Here is an 11,429-nt window from a genome sequence, read left to right on the forward strand (position 1 = left end):
ATGAGATTCCAGTTGTATAGCAGTTTGAGCCCTTCTGGGTTTATAGTGAGCTCAATTAGACACTTATTCAGCTGTTTTATTTTATCTTTGTTAAAGATAAATTTGATTTCCTGGCTTATTTCAAATGAAGTTTGTCAGCTTTGGTTGGTGAGTGATTACAGGGTATTTAGGGAACTACAACAGTATGTAATGAGCTCTTCAGTATTCTAATGTTAATAGAAGCTAATCTTACTGCATTCAAATTCCTGATTCAATACCTCCTGTTGCCTTTAGTTTTTTTTATTGTGAATTTTAAAATGCAAGTTTTTAATCCATTCCAACTCTGCATGAGGATTTAGATTTATTAGAGACATGAATAGACAGCAGTACCCATTCGCCTACCCTTTTAACAAACTGCACAGGGCTTGCTTGGAGTTGTATTTGCTGTCTTTTTAAATAAATAAATGATGTGAATGGACGCATTACTGTGAAGAATGTAACCCTTGCATCCGAATTGTACATCAACATCGATCACAGAACGAGGATCTCACACATTGAGAACTGGGACTCCTAACAGCAGCCCCGTTCTATGAGAATTAGGAATCCTAACAGCAGCCCCGTTCTGTGAGAATTAGGAATCCTAACACCAAACCCGTTCTATGAGAATTAAGATTGTTCACATTGTAAAAAAATGAATAAAACCCAGGAAATGTTATCAAATAATTTTTAAACTCGGAGCGTTCCACTGTTGCATCAAAACACAAAGGTCTTGGAGTCAGAGCAGCTGCATCCCACTCTGTGACCAAGATCCACTGAGCTCCAAACACCAGAACAGATACTGAGAGGCACAGTGAGGCTGGATCTGCAACTGAGATCCACTGAGCTCCAATCACCAGAACAGATACTGAGAGGCACAGTGAGGCTGGATGAACACTGAGACTGGCTTCGGAGCACGATGGCCTCTGAGCTCTAGTAGTAGCCCAGCAGTATATACTGTGTACAGGGACTTGGGAATGGTACAGGGCAGGTTTTTGGATACACATTTCTGAAGGTAATGTACACAACTTTTTAAGGGGGTGAGTAGGGTCACAGCATTTATGATAACAACAAAAAAACTGCAGTGTGAGATTTACCGAACATGGCGTGTAAAGAAGGGTTAGTAAGAAGAGAACGACCAGCGAGGTTCCTTTTCTTGTAACGACAGTTTCACTACATTCGGTTTCAATTTTAGCAGACCCATCAAATACAAAGGTCATCTCTACAATTAAAGAACACACTTCTTGGAATAATAATTAAAAAAAGAAGACACTTTGTTTTAATGGAAATTTGACAACTCACACAATTGGTTAGGGATTTCCCTAAAGCACGGTGTAGATTGACAGCTTCCTCTCAAATTGATAGCTCAAGAATGCTTTTACAAAACAAGGCTTCTCTGCAGCCTGACAAGCACGTTTCCACAGGTGCTCTAGAGCAGCACGTTGTCTGGTTGTTCCAGTTGTGTTTTCATGAGTACGCTGGGAAACCTGTCCAGCCCTGTGGGCCTGTTTGACGCTCGCCTTGCTGTCTCTTCAATCGGACACCCCGTCTCCAAATGCAAAGGAAATGTCAAGGTGTTCTCTGTGTAGACTCCTTTACATACCTGCTTCCATGCAGGCAGTGACTGGCTCCTGTCCCAGCTCGTTGCACCACAGCATGTCTTTGGGGTCCAAGCATGTGACTGTTTGGGGAAGCGGCTGGGTGCTTAGTGATTGGAATAAAGAGGTGGGAGCAATTTCATTTTCCAGGTGAAATGAGAAAGGTAGGAAATGTATGAAAACTGGTGCTTTCTCTAACCTAGCAGCGTGCCACATCCAACTATTTTAAAATGAAAATACATGTTTGCTACATGATTGAGTCAAAACTTCACAGTGAGACCTGCTCTGTAGAGAAGTGAATAGCATGGCAGTAAACGTAAGGAATTCTTTCAATAACTTTAAAACATTCAAAGACCTTCCTCCATACTTTTGTGACTTTTTTTTATTTATTTATTTACGTTTTATGAGACATTATTATATATGATATGGTTAATTACCCTCTGTGTGTGTCCTCTCAACTATCTATCGATCTATCGGTAACACTATATTTGGACGCTGGATGACGCTTCACTTTCTATTGTGTTACCTGCTATCACTGTCCATAAAGTTTTGTATAGATGGCAAACATAAGACCTTTTTTCTTTAGCACTATGAGCGTTACTGTTGCCCACTTATCCTGACCAGTCACAACACACGGAAAGCACATAAGCACACATCTCTTGTTGTGCTTGTGATAAAGCTCGTATTAAATCGTGGAAGCTGAATACCGGCATGCTACCTCTGAATGTGGTCAAACCCCACTGCAGAGCCTGCGCCGCCGTGCACATCGCAATTCTAAGAGCTGGTTAGTAATTCATGGAGTATGATGCGGTACGTCAGGCTACAGCGTGGTAATAAAGTGAAGCAGATGAGCCGACAGGCTGGTGAACAGAAGGAAGCTAACATTACTGGAAAAGCTCGATTACTGCGCAAGTCCTCAGGTAAACACGAGCGGCTGGCTGGCTACCTGGAGGGGTTTTGTTCCAGGCTGATTCATTTTAGCCAGCCCGAGTTCCCCGGCTTTACGATGTAATGACATCATCCAGTTACATTTTTGCGTTGCCCACGTCCTCAGTGCAGTGTAGCTGTGTTCAGGACAGCAGAGTAACACTCAAATCGGCTGACGCTGTGGAAGGACGCACTGGCAACTCTACGTAACGACGTCTTAAGAATGTGTAAGGAACACAATGCTGGATATTATGGGTTACTTTATTAATGAATAATAACGTGTTTCAGACGGAGACACAGCCACACAAGTTTGAAGTGTTTAACTCCTTTGTATTTGTGACCTAAACGAAGACAACGACATCATCTATAAAAACGGTACATCATAATAATAATAATAATGAATGTACACTGCACAAGCTGCGCAGTGTTTGCTCAATTTCGATATTAACTGCATACAGAATACAAATATATTGTTCTTATATTTGAAAGCAAATAATAAATACATTTTACTGCATTTTTTCTTTGAATTTAAAATGCTTAAAAATTATTATTATTATTATTATTATTATTATTATTATTATTATTATTATTAATATATAAAACCAGTAGTTAGAATGTCCGGGCTTGCTTGTAGGTATCCTCGTCCTTTGCAAACGATGCACTGGTCGGTAATGGCGCGGCGGGGGGTCACATTGGCGTGTTTGGACAGGCAGTTCCAATGAGCAGCAGTAGTGTGCGGCCAGTATTGACCACACTCGCTGAGCCTGCAAACATTCATTACATGTGTAGCCGAGAGAGAGAGAGAGAGAGAGAGAGAGAGAGAGAGAGAGCGCCTGCTGTCCTGACTCATACCCTGCCTGACAGCGCTGCGCGTTCAGTGGTGTGTATGCGCCGGCTTTTCAATCAGCAGCAGTTTTTTTTTTTTTTTTTTTTTTTTCTCTTCTGCCGGGGATTTCCAGCGCTCGGGAGGAAGTACGAGTTAGGCAGGGGCTTTCCACACTGATCTGTACTGGTCGCTGTGTTGGATTCACAGCAGCTCAGCCAATACAATATGGGGGATTTTTTGTTTTTGAGCAATCTTTCAAATACCGACCACATACGCATTTAGCAATGGCACCGATGAACCAGTCTGGTGTAAGTATTCGTTTTAAAGTAGAAGATTGAGAATCGCTTGGAACTGACCGGTTTTTTTTGGTACGCTGTTTTTTCTCCATCTAACTTACAGCAGTCCTCGACATAGGGAGATTGGACGTCGTAAACGGATTGCTATATGTAAGTATTGCTATATTTTTGTATTGCTTGTTTCTTATTAATTGTTGAAAGCGTTTCAGTGTGTTTTTACCACACGGTGTTGTGTTCACCCGTATTGTCAGTGTGCTCCAGCATGTGTGTGATATGTGTTCTTTTAAACTCTTAAAGGGACAGTACATTAAAAACAACGTACCTGTCGGAATGCCCTCTCCCCACCCGCTGCCGTCGTATTCGTACGTGGCTGTCAGGCGTTCTGTCCACGCAAAATGAATGAATTAATCTCGCATCGTTTTCTTGTGACTTAGAACATAAGAACGTTTACAATCGAGAGGAGGCCATTCGGACCATCTTGCTCGTTTGGTTGTTAGTAGCTTATTGATCCCAGAATCTCATCAAGCAGCTTCTTATGCCACCACAAGAACGTCATATATTAGCACACGAGTCATTCAGTATTTAGAGCGGTGCATTATAAAGGCTTCCCACAGTAAAAGCACAGCAAAGTAATAATAAAGCACACTGGAAATGTGCTAAAGCATGGGTAAGCATTGTAAAGCCCAGAGAGTTGTGATAAATCATATTACAAAACATGGAAAACCATGTTAAACTAAATGTATAACCATGAGAAAAGTGCTTGAGATTACTGCGCACATTTCTGTGTGGTAAACTTTAATAACAGCCAAGTCATCTATGCATTATGATACTGTTATGGCAAATGAAAACAATATGTATTGGTGTGATAGTGTGTTTTAATTGTACCTTAAAGAAACTCAATTAACGGTACTGTAACTCCATTTATTATTTTGACATTTTGAAATCGCCTCAATGAATTAGCAATTCAATAGGAATTCATAGTTTGGCAAGCTTGGAGCTGCATGCTAAAGAGAGTTGTGTCCCGTGTGTCTCTGTGTGCGTGTGATTGTGAATGTCCTGGAATTCAAGGCTAGGATTTGCACTGTCAGGATAAACTGGAATGCAAGGGTAGGATTCCTGCCCTGTCATGTACATTGCTGCTGTACAAGGCCTGCATTATCGACAGCACAGCTCATAACAGGAGGAGATGCACTAGATATTTACACTGGTATGGTCACTGCTAAATACTCCTGGAGCTAACACCCAGCCTTAACATGATCTTTATTCAGAGCTAGTACTGAAAAAAACTACAAAATCACAAAAAAATCAGTCAGGGAGGGATTGCTTTATTTGCACAGCATTGGTGAAATGGGGCCTTGTGTGCACACAGCCTGTAGTGTACAAAGTGAGAAGCATGCAGATTCCCCCTGGCTTCGAGAAGAGACCCTTTGAGAGGACTGCAACTCTCTGGCCATGACCGTTGCTGTGAAAGCACTTTCCCATGCTTCCTGTAGCCAGCTTTCAAATGCCATTCAAATACAAGGAGGGTTGTTATCTTTTTAATGTGTGATACTGTGCAGTTTGACTTTAGGGCCAGAGGAAAAAGTCCCTTGAATTTCATGGCAGCCCCCACCTACCCCTACAGAGTCTGAGAAGTCAGTGGACATCCTGTGCAGTGGCTGGCAGGCTTCTGTTTCATTTATTTAGGTCATGAGAAAACACATTTTTAGAGGTTTAGTAAAATCCTTGTCTGTCTTGGATCTGTATTCCTGTTTAACCCTTCAGCATGCCTGCTGCACGTGGCTCACAGAGGGCTGTGCAGCACCTCACCAAATATCAAGCAGGGTGTGGACCTAGATCTACCATCCCAGGGAAAGGAACCTAACTGGACTGTGCAGCACCTCACCAAATATCAAGAAGGGTGTGGACCTAGATCTACCATCCCAGGGAAAGGAACCTAACTGGACTGTGCAGCACCTCACCAAATATCAAGAAGGGTGTGGACCTAGATCTACCATCCCAGGGAAAGGAACCTAACTGGACTGTGCAGCACCTCACCAAATATCAAGAAGGGTGTGGACCTAGATCTACCATCCCAGGGAAAGGAACCTAACTGGACTGTGCAGCACCTCACCAAATATCAAGAAGGGTGTGGACCTAGATCTACCGTCCCAGGGAAAGGAACCTAACTGGACTGTGCAGTACCTCACCAAATATCAAGCAGGGTGTGGACCTAGATCTACCATCCCAGGGAAAGGAACCTAACTGGACTGTGCAGCACCTCACCAAATATCAAGCAGGGTGTGGACCTAGATCTACCGTCCCAGGGAAAGGAACCTAACTGGACTGTGCAGCACCTCACCAAATATCAAGAAGGGTGTGGACCTAGATCTACCATCCCAGGGAAAGGAACCTAACTGGACTGTGCAGCACCTCACCAAATATCAAGAAGGGTGTGGACCTAGATCTACTGTCTTTCAGTTGTTGTTCATTTTTGGTTTTAATTTTGAGCTATTTTCAGGTTTTTTGTAAATCGTGTTTTTTCTGGGCTTTTGCTTTTTATATACTGTATGAAATGATTGTTTTCGGTTTCTTTCCTAATGTTTGGGTGTTTTTTCCTTTCACAATATGTATAGTAACTGGACAGGACTTGCACTCTTAAGTTGTCCCTTCTTTCCTTTGCTGTCTTCCACAATGAAATCCTTCTGCTCACGGGCACATTCCAAAGGGGTTTTGTGTGTCTCACCATTTTTTTCACTACAATTTGCAATTGTGTTTTAAATCTTCCCTATAACTGTAATATAGCTTTCAGTCCTGTGAACAAGCTTTCTAATTGTAATCCTGTTTTAAATCTCGCGAGCGGAGTCTCCAGTAGAAATGTAGGAATGTGCTGTCACTCAGTAGTTGGGGCGGGTTTAAAGTATTCAGAACGAATCAATGATAGATGCGAGTCAGGAAGGAGGGACATTGCCCCGCTGCAGGTAGTTTGTTTTTATATTTTGTAGTAGGTGAATTGAGTTGCCATATCCAGTGTTTTACACCGATTTCATTTTTTTTGTATCGGGGTGTTTATCGGTTTGAAAATCAGAAGCCCTAATTATATTTCAGTGGAAAATTGAACACGATTGTGGCAAACTACAGTGTTGCAATGAGAAGCTCCCGCACTGTAAAGGGTGGTTTCCTGCCGTGGGGAACACCAGGGTCCAGCGGTCCCTCCCTGGAGGGGCTTCCAGTCTGCCCAGTACCAGGAGGATGCAGTGCTGGCTGTGCAGCCTTATCACAATAGACAAACCCCCTTCTCCTTGGCTTCTTTCCTGCTCTGTGGCTCTGCTGACGGCACTGGAAAGTCCTGAAAGTTTTTTAATTGAGGATTTTGTGCTCATGTTAAGGTAATCCCCTTTCACAGGCGAAAGCAAAACCAGGATACTGTACATGGGCTCCACAGTGAAATCCCAGGATTCCAAAGGTTACACTAGTGGCAGTGTCGTGGGTGGTGGCAGTGTGACGGTGTGGGCAGAGGGCAGTGTCGTGGGTGGTGGCAGTGTGACGGTGTGGGCAGAGGGCAGTGTCGTGGGTGGTGGCAGTGTGACGGTGTGGTCAGAGGGCAGTGTCGTGGGTGGTGGCAGTGTGACGGTGTGGTCAGAGGGCAGGGTGGTGGCAGTGTGACGGTGTGGTCAGAGGGCAGTGTCGTGGGTGGTGGCAGTGTGACGGTGTGGTCAGAGGGCAGTGTTGTGGGTGGTGGCAGTGTGACGGTGTGGTCAGAGGGCAGTGTTGTGGGTAGTGGCAGTGTGACGGTGTGGTCAGAGGGCAGTGTCGTGGGTGGTGGCAGTGTGACGGTGTGGTCAGAGGGCAGTGTCGTGGGTGGTGGCAGTGTGACGGTGTGGTCAGAGGGCAGTGTCGTGGGTGGTGGCAGTGTGACGGTGTGGTCAGAGGGCAGTGTCGTGGGTGGTGGCAGTGTGACGGTGTGGTCAGAGGGCAGTGTTGTGGGTGGTGGCAGTGTGACGGTGTGGTCAGAGGGCAGTGTCGTGGGTGGTGGCAGTGTGACGGTGTGGTCAGAGGGCAGTGTCGTGGGTGGTGGCAGTGTGACGGTGTGGTCAGAGGGCAGTGTCGTGGGTGGTGGCAGTGTGACGGTGTGGTCAGAGGGCAGTGTCGTGGGTGGTGGCAGTGTGACGGTGTGGTCAGAGGGCAGTGTCGTGGGTGGTGGCAGTGTGACGTGCATAAACTGTTGTTTATAAACTGTGTGACTCTTGACAAAAGTCTTTTAAAACAAACAAACACTTGAATTCTCTTATTTCCTCTGTTCCAAAATCACAGTATTAACAAATTCTGCTTCATAAAGTCAAATCAGACTGCTGAATAATGTGACGTTAACATATTGAATTACATACTGCTTTGTAGTTTTCCATATACTGGTACTTAAAGAAAAACTGACAAATTGAAAAATGTGGCATTTTGAAATCTAACATGAAATACTGTACTACTATTATGGCTTCTGGTAGAATTTTGCGATAACATTTTGTAGTTTCTTTGATTTATATGATAAATAAAGGATCTAAATGATGTTCATATATGGGGTGTGTTTTTTTTTTTAAACATTTTTTTTGTATTAATTGTCTCAGTCCTAAAATTCTAGGTGATGCAAAACTTTTGGCCATAACTGTACAGTATGTTTTAATTTAAGAAGCTTTTCTTAACTAGGGTTGATGTTTTCCTACTAATATAATCATGAGTGAACCAAACGGTACTGTACTTCATATAAATGCTGCAAAGACTTGTGGAAAACGGATTCCACTGTGGTCCAGTTATGGTAACAAGCCATTCTGAAACAATGGAAACATGACATCATTGTGAAGAGGAAGCATCAAAGCACTAGTGATACTGCAACCCAGCACTAGCCTTATCACAGTACTTTGGTATTCTTTTTAGCCATCCTGGCCGAGTTGAGTAATGGTGGGATGGCAGGGCCCATTACATCACCCTCGAGAGAACTCGCTCTGTGGGATGCTGCTCTGTCTTCAGAGAGGATTCAAAACAAACATATCATTTAGGTCACCAGGGTTCAGGGGATTCAAAGAAAACAGCCCCATCCGATTCAGCTGTGAAGGAAAGCAATACCTAGGAGCTGGCTTCAGTAATGCAGGGAGTATGAAGACCTGTGCACCTTGAAGAACAGGCTGGCAGCTCCCTGCGCTCCAATGCTCTGAGATCAGTTCTGAGGGGGTGCTGCGTGAAGGGGTTCTGGCTTTTCCATCTGGACTGATTTGAAAGTGATTCGTGTCCTGTTTCCATCAGCAGAATTGGCTGCTGCAGGCTGTAGCTGACGAGGGAACCCTTCACTTGTCCTCTGCTGTTGCTGTAGCTGACGAGGGAACCCTTCACTTGTCCTCTGCTGTTGCTGTAGCTGACAAGGGAACCCTTCACTTGTCCTCTGCTGTTGCTGTAGCTGACGAGGGAACCCTTCACTTGTCCTCTGCTGTTGCTGCAGGCTGTAGCTGACGAGGGAACCCTTCACTTGTCCTCTGCTGTTGCTGCAGGCTGTAGCTGACGAGGGAACCCTTCACTTGTCCTCTGCTGTTGCTGCAGGCTGTAGCTGACGAGGGAACCCTTCACTTGTCCTCTGCTGTTGCTGTAGCTGACGAGGGAACCCTTCACTTGTCCTCTGCTGTTGCTGTAGCTGACGAGGGAACCCTTCACTTGTCCTCTGCTGTTGCTGTAGCTGACGAGGGAACCCTTCACTTGTCCTCTGCTGTTGCTGTAGCTGATGAGGGAACCCTTCACTTGTCCTCTGCTGTTGCTGTAGCTGACGAGGGAACCCTTCACTTGTCCTCTGCTGTTGCTGTAGCTGACGAGGGAACCCTTCACTTGTCCTCTGCTGTTGCTGTAGCTGACGAGGGAACCCTTCACTTGTCCTCTGCTGTTGCTGTAGCTGACAAGGGAACCCTTCACTTGTCCTCTGCTGTTGCTGTTGCTGTAGCTGACGAGGGAACCCTTCACTTGCTCTCTGCTGTTGCTGTAGCTGTAGCTGACGAGGGAACCCTTCACTTGTCCTCTGCTGTTACTGCAGGCTGTAGCTGACAAGGGAACCCTTCACTTGCCCTCTGCTGTTGCTGTAGCTGACGAGGGAACCCTTCACTTGCCCTCTGCTGTTGCTGTACCTGACGAGGGAACCCTTCACTTGTCCTCTGCTGTTTAAATATCTCCAACAGGGGCCACATGCCGAACACCCCCGTCTGAGGGGGAACCCCGCCAGCTTCAGTCTTTAAAGATCACACTTTACCAATGTGCTTGCACTTGGCCTCACACCCCTACAGATTACCTAACTGACTAGCAAGTCACTGTGCAGTTGGGTTCTTACTCAGTTTGATAGGTAAGAAACATATTAATGCAACCTTTCAGAAGTACAATGTTGAGGTAGTGATTTAATCATATGAAGCTGTGTAGGTGTGGTGGCTGTGAAAGAGTGAAAGATACGTCAACATCTTGCTTGATTACCAGAAAAGACTCAATAAATAAGCTTGTGGCTCTGTGTGTGTGTGAGAGTCTCGTCGTCAGAGAAAATAATAATAATCATCTGCCTTCTTGTTTTTGTCTCTAAACAGTGACGTGTGTTTCAAACCCATTTCTAAGCTGAGTTTCTGGTTTGGAAAGAGGTCTTGGTGCTCAGGCAGGCAGGCAGGCAGTCCGCAGTAGTGTGAAACCCTATGATTACTCGCTGTCACTCTTCCTGTAATCTCAGAGAACACTGTTCGTGTGTGCAGGTTTCCCGTTATTGCTGTTTTTCGTTGGTTAGAGGGTGAAGTTTAAACACTTCTCCTCTGGAAAGTGATGCCCTGCACGCCATGCATGAAACCCTGACACGATCTCCTGTGCTCAGGTTTGTATTGACATGCAAAGTGCTGCAGAGCCTGTCTGTAGGTTGAAAGCTGCAAAGACATCCTTGCTTCCACCAAGGTTCTGATCAAGGTGCTTTTATGTTGTTCCTCTGTTCTTGTAGATTGAATACACTGCCTGGAAAGCACGGTTTCAGTTTGCAAGATGCACTGCATGATGGTTCAAGCCCAGTTGATACATTGCATTGATCTGGTGTCAGTTTTCCTGTTTTTCTACATGCAACTACTTATGTTCAATAGGAGCGGTAGAGCGATCCTATCTTATGGATCCTGTCCTGGTCCTGGTTCGCACCCATTTTGAGTCTTGGAGCTCTTCAGTGGCTCCACTTCATTCTGCTAACTCTACTCTGTACATTGTAAGAACGATGATTTCGAATGGCTGTCTCGTACATGTAGAAAGGTTCTGCTTACTGTTTCAGGTATTTTCTGATGTAGATTGCAGTACAATAATCCTCAGAGGAGTCCTCACAGTTACTCTGCGCATTCGTATTTTAAACCCTCCTTCAAACTGGGTTGGTTACGACATCCGTTCTGCACTTCCCAGTGAGATCACTCCGGCGTGGCCCGCTGGAGGCAGTGTGATTCTAAAGTGAGCGCTGGTGTAGAGTGAACAGCTGTAACCTGTGTTAGCTTTCATGAGGAGACTTCTCATTGGTACATGAGGAGAGACGGTGAAATCACAGGACTGAAAGGGTTGGAGTAAGAGCCAATAGACGTGCACTTTAAGGGACTCTTAAAGGGATAACAGCAATATAAACAGGGGTTTGGATAACTGAACGTGTGCTGTACAGAATATCAAGAAATCCCAGTAAAACTTGCTTTCAGATTCGGGGTCTCATGTATTGTCCTGAGACTCCAGTTCTCGTCTCTCCATTCCCAGCACAGTGCTTGCTGGCGT

At 44.9% G+C, this 11,429-nt stretch overlaps 1 protein-coding gene across 4 annotated transcripts in view; it reads left to right on the forward strand.

Moving 5' to 3' along the window:
* The first annotated feature begins 3,348 nt into the window (after positions 1-3,348).
* The window catches only part of LOC117410328 (TNF receptor-associated factor 3-like), a 28,359-nt gene continuing 20,278 nt past the window's right edge, over positions 3,349-11,429 (forward strand). Inside the window, exons 1-2 of one of the 4 annotated variants that reach the window (XM_058988181.1) lie at positions 3,350-3,674; positions 3,766-3,812. The gene's annotated coding sequence lies outside the window, so the exon portion shown is untranslated. Of the gene's footprint in view, positions 3,813-11,429 lie in introns of all 4 variants that reach the window. The other 3 variants (XM_058988182.1, XM_058988180.1, XM_058988179.1) reach the window with 3 other exon arrangements.

Source organism: Acipenser ruthenus, chromosome 15 (genome assembly GCF_902713425.1).
Source record: "Acipenser ruthenus chromosome 15, fAciRut3.2 maternal haplotype, whole genome shotgun sequence".
Lineage (NCBI taxonomy): Eukaryota > Metazoa > Chordata > Actinopteri > Acipenseriformes > Acipenseridae > Acipenser > Acipenser ruthenus.